Genomic DNA, 15,028 nt, shown 5'->3' on the forward strand with positions numbered 1-15,028 from the left:
GTCCAAGGGCAGATATTTACATCTTAACTCTCCAAGTAATAGTAAATCGTTTGCAAAAAATGCCCATGCATCTACATTTTCCTTTCCTTCATACTTAAGGATCCAATTATGGTAATTATGCTTCACAATTGATCCAAACATTTTCTAGCATAAGAAAGATATACATAGTGTTAGCCATTGTGCCCACTTAAGCCTGTATTTTGTAACTTACCTCTGGCCAACTTGTGAGCATCCTCTATGCCATCATAACAATTGAGAAGGATTGTGTGTAGCCAAGAAGGAAAACATTGACTTTGTGGAACTAAGTCATGGTTCCCGGCTGAGGGACTCATTTTCTGAGCTTCTGTCAATTGGAGATATCACAGATTTAGGCTACAGTTAATTAAGTTTACATTTGAAAAAAATATGCAAACTGAAGCAAAACTTAAGTCCTACTGAGTTAGTTTTGGGCTTTGGGGGCAGGGGACAATTTTATCTTGGAGATCTCCTTCCTGTGCTCACTTCCCCACAAAAAAAAACCTTCAGCAACCTTCCACTGTGCCTCCTCACCACACACACACACCACTTCCCATCAACACACGCAGGTCAGACATTTAATATTTGTAGAAAGGTAGCTCCTAGAAGCTGCCACCAAGATGGGAGCCTGGAGTTCATTTGAACAAGTGGGTTTTATCCACGAAAGCTTATGCCCTAATATATCTATTAGTCTCCAAGGTGATACTGGTTTCCTTGTTGTTTTTACAGATACAGACTAAATCAGCAATACGTCTGAAACAATAATCATGTTACTCCTAGTCCCAAAGGATCAGCCACTTACTCTAGGTCAAGTGCACCACAGATCTTTCAAAGACCATGCTTGTAGTCAACCCTATATGAAAACTAAAGCATTATTAACTAATAAAAGAATAGCGAATGATTTACAAGGTCAAAGCAAATAAACACAAATGAGACACATTTTTAGGTGCCAAAGGATGATGATAGCTACTATCATATGTAAGATTTATATGTCCTTTGGGGACAACCCAGCTAAAGAGCTGAGAATCCTTTGCTGATGCTTTAAAATCTTTGACCTTCAGAGCCCAAGCAGCATAGGGATAACAATTTCTCTTTAGCAGAGATTTTTATTCCCTTTCCCCAGCAGTCAAGCTGTGGTGGGATAAGGGTTTGTGTATGTACTCTCTTCAAAGCTGTGGGGGTAAGCAATCAAGTGGTCTTTAGATCACAGTGGCTTGTGTATTGTCTGCAAACCTTATTTTATTGGGGTGGTGATAACACCTCATGGTAAACTGGTATTTCACATTTTATAATGCATCTCCCATGACTCTGGGGGTTTAAACCTTAGCAAACATTTTTATAATCACAGAAAAATGTTTCAGCAACGAAGGGTCCTGTGGCACCCTATAGACTAACAGAAAAGTTTAGAGGATGAGCTTTCGTGAGTTAACTCACTTCTTCAGATGCTGGTCGTGGAAATCTGCAAGGCCAGGTATAAATAGGCCAGAGCAAGGCTGGGGATAACGAGGTTAGCTCAGTCAGGCAGGCTGAGTTGTATTGTCATCAGTAGATCTGGAGGTGTGAACTCCAAGAGAGGGGAAGCTGCTTTTGTATTTAGCCAGCCATTCACAGTCTTTGTTTAATCCTGAGCTGAGGGTATTGAATTTGCAGATGAATTGTAGCTCAGCAATTTCTCTTTGGAGTCTGTTCTTGCAATTTCTTTCCTGCAGGATAGCTACTTTTAAATCTGCTACTGTGTGTCCTGGGAGATTGAAGTGCTCTCCTATGGGTTTTTGTATATTGCCATTTCTGATGTCTGATTTGTGTGCATTTATTCTTTTACGTAGAGACTGTCCAGTTTGTCCGACGTATATGGCAGAGGGGCATTGCTGGCACACGATGGCATAAATTACATTGGTAGATGTGCAGCTGAATGAGCCCACGATGGTGTGGCTGATCCGGTTAGGTCCTGTAATGATGTTGCTGGTGTGTATATGTGGGCAGAGCTGGCAACGAGGTTTGTTGCATGGATGGGTCCCTGAGATAGAGTGACTGTGGTGCGGTGTATAGTTGGTTGTTAGGATTTGTTTTAGGTTGGCAGGTTGTCTGTGAGCAATGATAGGTCTGCCTCCCAAGGCCTGTGAAAGGGTGGGATCATTGTCCAGGATGGGTTGTAGATCCCTGATGATGCGCTGTAGAGGTTTTAGCTGAGGACTGTAGGTGATGGCTAGTGGTGTTCTGTTGGTTTCTCTCTTGGGCTTGTCCTGTAGTAGGAGCTACGTGGCACACGTCTGGCTCTGTTGATTTGTTTTCTCACTTCCTCAGGTGGGTATTGCAGTCTCAAGAATGCTTGGTGCAGATCCTGTAGGTGTTTGTCTCTGTCGGAGGGGTTGGAACAAATGCGGTTATATCTAAGTGCTTGGCTGTAAACGATGGATCGTGTGGTGTGTCTGGGATGGAAGCTGGAGGCATGAAGGTAGGCGTAGCGGTCAGTGGGTTTACGGTACAGGGTGGTACTGATGTGTCACTACAACTTACATTGGCCAAACTGGACAGTCTCTATGAAAAAGAACAAAAGGACATAAATCAGACATCAGGAACAGTAATGTACAGAAACCTGTGGGAGAGCACTTCAACCTCCCTGGACACTCAGTAACAGATTTAAAGGAGCAGTCCTAAAATAAAGAAACTTCAAAAATCAAATGGAGACAGAAATCTCTGAGCTGCAATTCATTTGCAAATTAAACTCCATCAACCAAGGATGAAACAGAGACTGGGAGTGGCTGGCCCCTTACAAAAGCAGCTTCTCTGCCCTGGGTGTTAATATCTCCCCATTAGACTCTGACAATGGTCCCACATCCCCCTGTCTGATCTGACTTGTTTTTACTTCTTTGATACATACTACTAATAATGGGCCATTTCCACCTTGCTGAATAGACCTTGTCAGCTCTGGCCCTTTCCTTTTACTGGGACACCACTCTTTAAATACTCCTCTGGAACCGCCCCCCCCACACTCATGCATCTGATGAAGCAGGCCTTTGCCCAGGAAAGCTTATGCTCCAAAATATCTGTTAGTCTATAAGGTGCCACAGGACTTCTTGTTGTTCTTGAAGATACAGACTAACATGGCTACCTCTCTGATGCTAAATTTAGTGAGACAGATGGGCCACAAAACACTGGGAAATTTTTTTTTCTAAATAGCAATGGTGAATACTGTCCCTCAGCCACCGGCCCAGCCCAAGTAGTACATTTTGAATGTTTGGAAATAAGATTTCCAATGAAAATCCCTGCTGGTCAGAGTACTAGATTACCAATGGCAAATGTAAATTTCTTTGGATGTGGGTCCTCTAAAGAGAGAAGTGTTGCTGTGGAATCCTAGCAGTAGGGTGATGGGGTGTTATGTGAAGATATAAATAGCACTCATCAGACCCAGCAACTAGCACCTCAGGTCTCTCCTGTGTGAGGCAAAAACATATTTCCCAGAGAGAGCAATACAGTGTCTGCCTTTTGTAGCACATCATTAAAAAGAAAGAGATAAAGAGAGAAGACGAAGGAGGGAGAAACCAGGGGACAAAGTAAGAGAATATTAAAGAGAATACATGTGGATTAGAGACGGACTGAGGTGGAATGCCCATTGACTTTAATGGTAGCAGAGAATGTGGGTATTCCCTGTTTCAGGGGAAAAGAACAATACTAGGTGACCCAAATTCCCATATATACTGTTTTTCTGGGCTGGGTGCAAAAGTGTGGTGCTAGTCCAGTCATATGTAGGCTATACAGGTTTGTGTGACTCATTTTCCAGGCGTATTAGACGTTTCTGCCTCACTAGCGCCTCTTCTGTGCCCACCACTGCTCCTGTATAGCAGCTAGGCAGGCAGTTTCTGCCTCGCTAGCATCTCTTCTGTGCCCACCACTGCTCCTGTATAGCAGCTAGGCAGGCAGTTTCCTTTTCTTTTTCCAGTTGCTGCCTCTGGTCTTTCTCTCAAGCCTCTTTAATGACCAGAGGTACTCCCCCTATTCTTTCTGACTCGAGTAGGCTGTGTTCTGTCCTATGTTCCCCATGCTCTTTTGTCGCCTGTGCTGTAACTAGCTAATTTTGCACCTGAGGCAAAAATATGAAATTGTGTCCCCTCATGTTTCTATATTCATAGTAGTTATTTTGTAGAAAAACGGAAATACATTATAATTAAATAATAATAATACAATGTTTATTTATCATAAATATGAGATGTGCATAAATAATTAATACATATAACCTATATTAATACAGGTACTATTAGGAATTTGTTTATAATTCTACTTCGCATGTTTTTAATGAGGCAAACATCAATAATTGTGTTGAAATTAATATTATTCACTACTTTGTGTTCTATTGATAAGATGGACATATTTGATAATCTCTCCTGACCTGTGGATGCTCGAAGATAATTCTTAATTAATCTTAGTTTACTAAAACTTCTTTTGCAAGAAGCCACAGTCACTGGCAAGCAGAGAAATATTTGCAGGTTGATTTCCAAATTTGGATAAGATTTGGCCAGATTATATTAATGAATTAACTGCAGAAGGTCCAAACTAGTCACAGATGAAACATTTGGCAACAGTGCTAATGCCTGATGTTTAAAACTCTGAATTTCTGACAAAATTTCTGAGGCATTCAAATTGCTGTCATATTTAAAACTTAAATCTACTGCTGCTTTTTGATTAGCAGTATCCAATTTAACAAAAGAAGTCTACCTAGTGTCGAACACAATACACAACTGGTAAGAACAACTTTCTCCCGCTTCAATTCTTAAACTTAAATACAATAGCTTTTAATGGCTTCCAACCCCAGTTAAAATAGTTACCTTGAAAATTGGAAATATATGTTTAAGAGATCGTCACATAGACTTTACCATGGACCTCATAAAGGAAACATCTTTTTAGAAATTGGACAAAATCTTTGTTGCAAAGCATATTATTTTACTATACCAGTTTGAAAAAGATGCACTTCTAAGGAAATGGCACCCCTTAGGAGCGGTTGACGATCCTCAGTATGGGCAGGGGTGCTGATGTGGCATGAGCACACATAGCTTAGTAGCTGTCTTAAAATAATTTTCTATATTATTTTTCTGCACCCCCTCAGCTATGTACCTGAGGCAAGTGCCTCACTTGCCATGCCCTTGTTACCGCACTGTTGGTTGCAGTTGAAGCATTTGGAGGCCCATAGACTACAAGAATCAGAGCAATGCCCACAGATTCCTATGGAGTTTGAGGCAACGTCAATACTAGACATAGAAGTTGACTGCCGAGTCACAATGTTAGCTATGCCAATGGCGTAGCTAAGATCTGTTTGTCTGTGGTCGACTTCCATGTCTGTCCATGTGGCAGAAGGTTAACAGGAGCATTCCTCCCTTTGACCTTCCTTACTCCTCACATCTCGTGAAGAATACAGAGATCAACATTGATCCCTGGAAGTGTCATTTCATGCATGTGCAAAATGAAACCCGAGAAGATCAACTCTGAGCGGGTCAATCTTCTGTAGTCATGTAGCTGTAGCCTAAGGCTTAGGGTTAAGCAGGTACAGGAGCTTCTATGCTAGTTGTTTATTACTACCACCAACATTAAGGTAACCTTCCTGTGGCCAGTGAAACCACCATTGCTGTCAGGTTTTGGTAACAGGGTGGTGCAAAGTTCAGATCTGGACCACTGTCTTTCATTTACCTGTAGAGTACCAAGAACACTTTTGGTACATGTACACCTACTGGAAGATCAATGCAGTGGCGGTCCATCTTCCATGGTTAGATTTAGCACACCTAGTGGGGCCGCATTCAATCGAATCATCTGGGTTCCACCATTGAACCTGGTACTTTTCACTGTTTTGAGGAGTAAGGGAAGTAGATGGGAGAGTCTCTCCCACTGACCTCTCACTGTGCAGATGGCAGGAAAAATCAATTTAGGATACGCTGAATCCAACTACAAGATTCACGTAGATGGAATTGTGTATCTTAAATCAATTTTTCACTGTAGTGTAGACCTGGCCTTGGCAAACTGTGTAGAACTTGGTTTCTGTATATCATTTGGCTTCTTGAGATAGATAATGTGAGGTACCCATTTGGAACATACAGATAAGTCCCCTTCGGGGGGCTGTAAGACTTGTGGGGCCCTTGGGTAAGATGGCAGGGTTGTTCTGCACACCTGGAAAGGGCAGGGCCTTGGGTGGAAGGTATGGGGCTGGGACAGGCAGCCCTCAGTGCCACTTGGACCATACTGTGCGGTGCTCAGGCAGCAATTTAAAGAGCCTGGGCTCTTGGCTGCCACTACTGCAATCTCAGGAGTGGTGGCGACCAGGAGCTCAAGCCCTTTTAAATCTCTGGGCCCTGGGGCAATTGGCCCCTTCAACCCCCTTTTCCCTCCCACCTCCGTTGGCAGGCCTGACCCCCTTTCTCATAGTTTGTCCCAAGGAGCCCATTCCTGGAGCTGGGGTAGAGACAGATGTGGGGAAAATTATCCACCAAGAAGAGGCCTTCTCTAGAATATCATCCTTACCTATTCTTTCACCAGTGACTACATGTCTGTGGGAAGGGAGCCCATTTCAGAAGAGCAGACTTTGACTCCCTAAGAGACCAGATGAGCCGGATCCCTTGGGAAACAAAGATGAAGGGGGAAAGAGTTGAAGAGAACTGGAAGTATTTTCAAGAACTCTTACTGAAGGCACAGGAACAAACAATCTCACTGCGTAGTAAGAAATGCAAACATGGTAGGCAACCAGCTTGGCTTAACAGGGAAATCCTTAGTCAGCTTAAATTCAAAAAGGATGCATACAAGAAATGGAAACGTGGACAGTTGACTAAGGAGGAGTATAAACATACGGCTGGAGAATGCCGGGCAGTAATCAGGAAAGCGGAAGCACAGTTGGAACTGCAGCTGGCAAGGGATGTGAAGAGTAACAAGAAGGATTTCTACAGGCATGTGAACAATAAACAGGTTATCAGAGAAGGTGTGGGGCCATTACTGGATGAGGGAGGTAACCTAGTGACAGATGATGCAGGAAAAGCTGAAGTACTCAATGCTTTTTTTGCCTCAGTCTTCACGGACAAAGTCAACTTCCCCATGACAGTCCTAGATGATGCAGTATGGGAAGGTGGAGGGCAGCCATCTGTGGGGAAAGAACAAATTCTGAGCTATCTAGAAAAACTCGATGTGCACAAGTCCATGGGTCTGGATTTAATGCACCCCAGGGTACTGAGGGAACTGGCAGAGGTCATTGCTGAACCTTTGGCCATAATCCTTGAAGACTCTTGGAGATCGGGGGAGATACCGGATGACTGGAAGAAGGCAAATGTAGTGCCCATCTTTAAAAAAGGAAAGAAGGACAATCCAGAGAACTATAGACCCGTCAGCCTTACCTCAATCCCTGGGAAAATAATGGAGGGAATCCTCAAGAAATCCATTTTGAAGCACTTGGAAGAGGAGAAAGTGATCAAAAGTAGCCAACATGGATTCACCAGGGGCAAGTCCTGCCTGACCAATCTGATTAGCTTCTATGACGAGGTAACACGCTCTGTGGACATGGGGAAGTCAGTGGATGTGATATACCTTGACTTCAGCAAGGCTTTTGATATGGTCTCGCACAACATTCTTGTCCATAAGTTAAGGAAATATGGATTGGATCCTTGGACTATAAGATGGATAGAAAGCTGGCTTGATGGTCGTGCCCAACGGGTAGTGGTCAATGGCTCAATATCTGGATGGCGGTCTGTTTCAAGCAGAGTGCCGCAAGGCTCGGTTCTGGGGCCGGTGTCATTCAACACCTTTATTAATGACCTGGATGAGGGACTGGGTTTTACCCTCAGCAACTTTGTGGATGACACAAAACTAGGGGGAGAGATAGGTATGTTGGAGGGTAGAGAGAGAATCCAGAGGGACCTGGATAAATTGGAGGACTGGGTTAAAAGAAATCTGGTGCGGTTCAATAAGAAGAAGTGTAGAGTCCTGCATCTGGGGCGGAAGAATCCCAAACATTGTTACAGGCTGGGGACCGACTGGCTCAGCAGCAGTATGATGGAAAGGGACCTAGGGGTTATGGTGGATGAAAGGCTGGATATGAGTAAACAGCGTGCCCTTGTAGCCAAAAAAGCTAACAGCATACTGGGGTGCATTAGGAGGAGCATTTCGAGCAGATTTGGAGAAGGAGTTATTCCTCTTTATTCGGCACTGGTGAGGCCACATCTGGAATATTGTGTCCAGTTTTGGGCCCCCCGGTATAAAAAGGATGTGGATTTGCTACAGCAGGTTCAGCGAAGGGCAACAAAAATGATTAAGGGTCTGGAGCACAAGACCTATGAGGATAGGCTGAGGGATTTGGGCTTGTTTAGTTTATAGAAGAGAAGACTGAGGAGTGATTTAATAGCAGCCTTCAACTTCCTAAAGGGGGTCTCTAAAAAGGAGGGTGAGTAACTGTTCTCAGTGCTGTCAGATGGCAGAACAAGGAGTAATGGTCTGAAGTTGAAGAGGGAAAGGTGTAGGTTAGCTATTAGGAAAAACTACTTCACCAGGCAGGTGGTGAAGCATTGGAATGCGTTGCCTAGCGAGGTGGTGGATTCTCCATCCCTTGAGGTTTTTAAGTCCCGGCTGGACAAGGTCCTGGCTGGGATGACTTAGTAGAGGTTGATCCTGCTTGAAGCAGGGGGCTGGACTAGATGACCTCCTGAGGTCCCTTCCAGCCCTATGATTCTGTGATTTGCCAGGAAAGAATTCCCCTCAAATGCTGCTCTACCAATTTAAAATGTACAGAAAAGGAAATGAAGAAAAGTGAGGGTGGAGTGAGGGCCTATTAATGAAAACATAATAGAATTAAAGTGCTATCTTTTTCAGTTACCTACTGAACAAAGTTGTGTGGTAAATGTGACTTTCAATGTAATGCACTCTTAGATGACATTTGGGATAAATTACAGCTAAATAACAGCATGGAACACTGAGTCTATGTCTACACTGCCCCTCCCTTTTGAAAGGGGCATGTAATGCAGTGGCTCGAAAATGCTAATGAGGCATTGATATGAATATTCAGTGGCTCATTTGCATAATAGCAGCCACATGTTGTGTCGAAAGTGCTGTTTTCTAAATGCAAAATAGCCATGTAGACAGGGTTGCTTTGAAAAGAAGACCTACTTTCAAAAGCACCCTTCATCCTAATTTTTTTCAGGAAGAAGGATGCTTTCGAAACCAGGGCTTCCTTTTGAAAGAACCCCATCTACAAGGATGTTTTGCATTTTGAAAGCAGCACTTTAGATTTGGCAAGTGACTGTTGTTATGCAAATGAGGTACTGAATATTCATGAAATTGCCTTATTAGTATTTTTGATCCTCTGCATTTACATGCCCTGTCCGAATGGGAGGGGCAGTGTTGATGTAGCCTGAGATCCAGGACTGGTTGCTGGAAACAAACTTTATGGGACCAAGAGAAATTTGGCCACACCCATGATAACTGGTCATCCAGGTAACTAAAATCATGCTGGATTACAGATCTTGCCATATGAGGGAGTTCTGGATTTAAGGGATTCAACCTATTGTTCTAGAAAGTTATTTCTCCTAAATCCTGCAGAGGGCACCCTTTCCTAAAAAGAATCATGATTTGGATACTGAAACCCAAAGAACATATCAAAACAAAAAAACAGTCAAGTAGCACTTTAAAGACTAACAACATTATTTAAGTGATGAGCTTTCATGGTACAAACCTACTTCTTCAGATCTTAGCCATACCAGAACAGACTCGATATATAAAGCACAGAGGTCCAAAAATGGTTACCAAGGTTGGCAAATGAGAAGAGCAGAGGGGCGGCAGGAGTGGGGTGTAGGGTGGGGAAGTCAAGAGTTAGATAAAACAAAGTGGCCGTGTCTACACTATCCCAAAACTTCGAAATGGCCATGCAAATGGCCATTTTGAAGTTTACTAATGAAGCGCTGAAATGCATACTCAGCGCCTCATTAGAATGCCGGCGGCCACGGCACTTTGAAATGGCTGCAGCTCGCCGCCGTGCGGCTTGTCCAGACAGGGGTCCTTTTCAAAAGGACCCCAGCAACTTCGAAATCCCCTTATTCCTATCTGCTGTTAGGAATAAGGAGATTTCGAAGTTGCCGGGGTCCTTTTGAAAAGGAGCCCCATCTGGATGAGCCGCGCGGCGGCGAGCTGCAGCAATTTCGAAGTGCCGCAGCCGCCAGCATTCTAATGAGGCGCTGAATATGTATTTCAGTGCTTCATTAGTAAACTTTTGAAATGGCCATTTGCATGGCCATTTCAAAGTTTTGGGATAGTGTAGACGTAGCCAATATGTAAAAGAGTCCTTATAGTGGGCCAGGTAGTTGCTGTCCCAATTCAAACCACGTGTTAATGTGTCAAATTTGAATATAAATGTGAATTCTGAGTACTCTCTCTGTAAACGATCATTAAAGTTCCTTTTAAGTAAAACAGACTTTCAGGTCATTAAGAGAGTGGCCCACTCCATTAAAGTGCTGGCTGAGAAGCTTGTGAGTTAGGAGTTTTTCGATGTCTGTTTTGATCTGAAGAAGTGGATCTGTCCCACGAAAGCTCATCACCTAATAAATCATTTTGTTAGTCTTTAAAGTGCTACTTGACTGCTTTCTTGTTCTGATAGAATACAGACTAACACGGCTATCTCTCTGTCACCAAAGAACATATATAGCAGAGCGCCTTCTTTGCAAACTGCATGCTGCACTATAACTTTCTAATGTGCAAACAAAAACAAAATCATGCCTTAACCACTGGCTCTTCCAGGCTTCCTGCTTATGTGTGTATGTTATGTAGACACAGATTTCCATCATAATATGGTCTCTTCTGTTATATATTTATTTAGCAATAAAATTTTGTAACCATCTCATTAGCTGTCCTCCCACAAAAAGTCAGTAACTGTCAAGATTGCAACATCCACCAAAGCTGACAACACTGAGTTTACCAACACATTAAGCTACTAAAACTTTATGTTCATCTCCTCACACCACCATTGACAATACTACACATCATTCAACTACAATACTCTAGGGTCTCTATTCACCGTCTCACAAAACACACACTTTCTCCATTCCCATCACATTTTTTATCCAACTGTAACTACGCAGACTGTTAAGTGTCATAATACTCTTTCAAAAGTGCAAGCCGTGTTAACAGTAATACAAATGTAGTATATTATGGAGCATGTTAATGCTACATAGTGTTACTGATACTGGAGTGGTATTAATGCTACTAGAGTTGCTGTTCTCGGAGCTCTGATACCAGTTGCTCTGGCAAAGTGAGCAGCATGTTAATCTAGCAGATCTTGGTCTTATTTGTAAGAAAGACAACAGGTTTGGTTCAGTAGTGAAGGAAGTAGGCCAGTTTTACTGTCAATAAAGCTCACTACTAGTGTCCCAAAGAGCTACAGGTAAGCTAGCACACTTATGCCTGCAACAACTATATCAGTTGTACCTGCTCCTGTCCCCTAGACAAGCACAGAGATGCCCTATGACTCCTCCCTTTATGCACCCCAAAAAATTATTACACTCTAATTCAAAAACGATATTCTCCTTTATTATCCTGTCATTCCCTCCTTATCCTACAAGGGATCTATATGTTCTTGTACCACCTCTTGAGAAAGTATTTACATAGTTACTTGAGAGATCAGTATGTTTTTCTAGCATCTTCAGTCTGGAAGGTGCTTACTTGGTGAGATGGTACATGGTTCACTGTTATTTTGCCCAAACTAGGCCTACCCTGCTTCACAGTCTTTGGTTCTTACTGTTGCATATGCTTAGGGCTTCAGCAAGAAGACCTATGAAGATTACTTAATGTTCCTCTGATAGCTGTGTGTTACTCTAGGAGACTAGGGTGAATAGGGTATAATGCTGGGGGTTAATGTTACACTTTGTAAGATGTAAACTTTTTCATTATTTAGAGGCAAAATGTGTCTGAAATATTTGCATTTCTGTATTTAAAGGTTATATGGTAGAAAACTTTGATTAGTGGATAATAGTTGTGCTTGGAATTAAGATTGCATGTTTGTTAGTGAATGTGCCGAGAGGTCATGGTTGCAAACCTCTAAACTTCCATAGGTGACTTGGGTTTAGTAGTACAGCATTATCTTCCAGTGGCTGCAGACAGATTGATAAATGCTAAGGCCAGAAGAGGGACTATTGTGAGCATCCAGTATGACCTCCTCTTTAACACAGGCCATAGAAATTGTCTAAATCCCTCATGCCTCTTGATGAATTGCTCTAATGATTAGGAGCTGGAAACCCAGATCTAGATATGGTTTTAAAAGCATTGCCTTGGAAAAAGTAAAGAAGATAAAAAATGTTACTATAAAGGGAAAGTGTGTAAACTGCATCTTTAGGAGTGTTCTGTGTTGCACAATACCTTCAGAATGCAAAAACTCACGTAACTATGTGAGTGGCAGATTCATATTCTCAAACTAGTACCACACCTAGAGAAAAAAAAGCATTTAGGAGAGACTCAATAATTATTATCACTACTGCTGTCAGAGATTATGTACCATCATGTCCAATTAACCAAAATAAACCAGATTGCAACCTTCATTTATCTGTTCTCATCACCATCAGACCTACTACTTTGTATATAATTACTACACAACTGTTTGTAGTCTAAATAAGTTCAGTTCTTTTGTAATTTGGAGACTTCAGGAAAGGACAAAATGACTGCTGAAGTCTGAGTGGTCATTGCTTTATATAATCATAACAGACATGGAAGAGGCCTCCTCTGATTTTAAAACACACACACACGCCCAAACTAAAAACAAACCAATTATTTTTAAATTACAGTCTCCTTCTAGCCAAAGTCAGGTGTGCTCTGTACAGGCAAAGGGATCTGCCCACACAATGAGTACAGGATTGGTTACAGTTGCAGCTGCTTAGACAGAGGCAATAAGTAACTTGCCCAAAGTTATATTGCAAGTCATCATCAGGGCATTCTTGCTTTCAATAGGAAAATGAAAAGCCTGAGATGTAGTTCTTGGCTAAACTTGGGTGAGTGGTTGAGGTTAACATTTTTTTTCTGTTTTGTGTGTCAATTGAAAGCAGAATCATGTCAAATATAAATTTGGTTAATCAAAATTATATATATGATTTTACAGTAAGTGAATTCAGACCATCTTGTTCACAGCCTATTTGCACTGGGACCAAATACAGATCCTCTTTAAAGCTCTTTAATAAATTCCTCTTTTGTTGTCTTTAACATCATGCTAACAACGGGAATAGTGGAATTTATAGTAGCAATGGCTGCCCCACCAGCAAAAGCCTTGAGAACCTAGGAAATCTCCTAGAAGCCAGAAGACGGATAGGCACATGACAGAACAGATGTGATTTCTGTCCTTACTCCTGCGGTCAGTGCACTGGATTATTCTGTCTCATAGATCATTCTGTCATTCTGCATCTTCTTTAGTTTTGAAAAAAGACATGTTTATGAAAAGCAGGTGTATGTACCACATGAGATCATGATGTATATACTGCGTAACATTAGCCAAGGATGTCCTGTCAGCTTGTCTCTGGGTCATGGGTATTTTTGGAGCTTTACTGTCATTCTGACTTTCAGGGCACGTCATGTTCTTCTACAGCAGTTTCTCAAGTCTGACCAACTACCACACAAATAGACAAACTTTGGCACATTTGGCAGATACTGTTAATGACGGCAATAGCAGTACCACTGCAGATCAGGCTTGAGTTACGCCGGCAAAATTGTATTTGACCCTCAAAAATAGCCTGCATCATTAGTGCTATCGGTATTCTGCTTTGAGCCTAAATGGACTCCAAGTTAAATACAGTAGAGTGTGTTTTCTGGTCAAATTAATATGTTTCTGTAATCCAAGTGTTCTGTTTTCTTGTTTACTTACTGCCCACTTTAAATATATTTTTATTATCCACTGCATTGTTGTAAAGTGCTTTTCTCTGAAAGGTAAAGAAATAATTGCCAGGGCAGATGAGATTTAGGACTTTTCCAGTTGACTGATTTCCATGGAAGTTGGATCAGTCCCACATAACAACAGGATACTCAAATGTAAACTGAAACTTAAACAATGATTACTTTGGTTTCTGAAAACTAGAGGGGAATGCCTGGGCCCAAGTCTGGAGGAAGTCCTTAATGCATCTCAAAAAGTCAAATGCAAGAAACGCTCAAATAACTTAGGATATTGCTCCTCTTCAAAAATCCAATTGGACACACCAGCATTATTATAAAATGTTGCTTGTTTTCTAATCTCCCTTTTCTGGGATAGGTCACTGAGAAAGCATCAGGCCAACAGTATAGGATACCTATAAATTATTTGAGTCACAAACATGACATGCAAGTGGTGTTACTCGTAGAGGTGACAATCTCAGGTGAGCAGTAAATAGAAGCCAGATGTTCTTATTATCACAAGTTTTCAACACCCTTCACTACCAGTTCATCATAGGGTCCAGTTGACAGGATACAGCACCTTACAGAAATCAAAATCTACACTGCAATAAATGATCCAGGACTGACCCAGGTCAGCTGACTAACTCCTGTGGGGCTAAGGGTGCAGAAGAGCTATAATACTGAAGCACAGACGTTTCAGACTCTGAGTTGAGCGAGCCCAGAGTCCAAGCTCTATCCAGAGTCCAAACATCTATGTTACAATTTTGTAGTCCCACAGCCTGAGCCTTATGAGTCTGTAGTAGCTGACCCTGCACAGCTGGGGCTGTGCTGTGGATCTTGTATCACAGCAGTGATATAATCAGTCCTGTGAGGTTCAACTCACATGGAACTTACTGGAAACTGAGGGTCCTCAGCACGTCATTGAACTGAGACCTCAGGCAGAACCAGTGAGAGAAATGAATGCAATATGTGCAATCACACAACTAGTAAATATATTTGTAGACATGGTCATGACTGCTCAGATTGGACATTCATACTCAACATAAAAAGTACATGGAAGAAACTAATAACCTTTGATAACTGGTATCTCTAATACACATGTAAGTGTAAGTGATCCCCAGTTAGGGATAGTTTCTGTCATCAGCAGCTAATAACAAAT

The sequence above is a fragment of the Carettochelys insculpta genome, chromosome 4 (assembly GCF_033958435.1).
Source record: "Carettochelys insculpta isolate YL-2023 chromosome 4, ASM3395843v1, whole genome shotgun sequence".
NCBI classification, from domain to species: Eukaryota; Metazoa; Chordata; order Testudines; family Carettochelyidae; genus Carettochelys; species Carettochelys insculpta.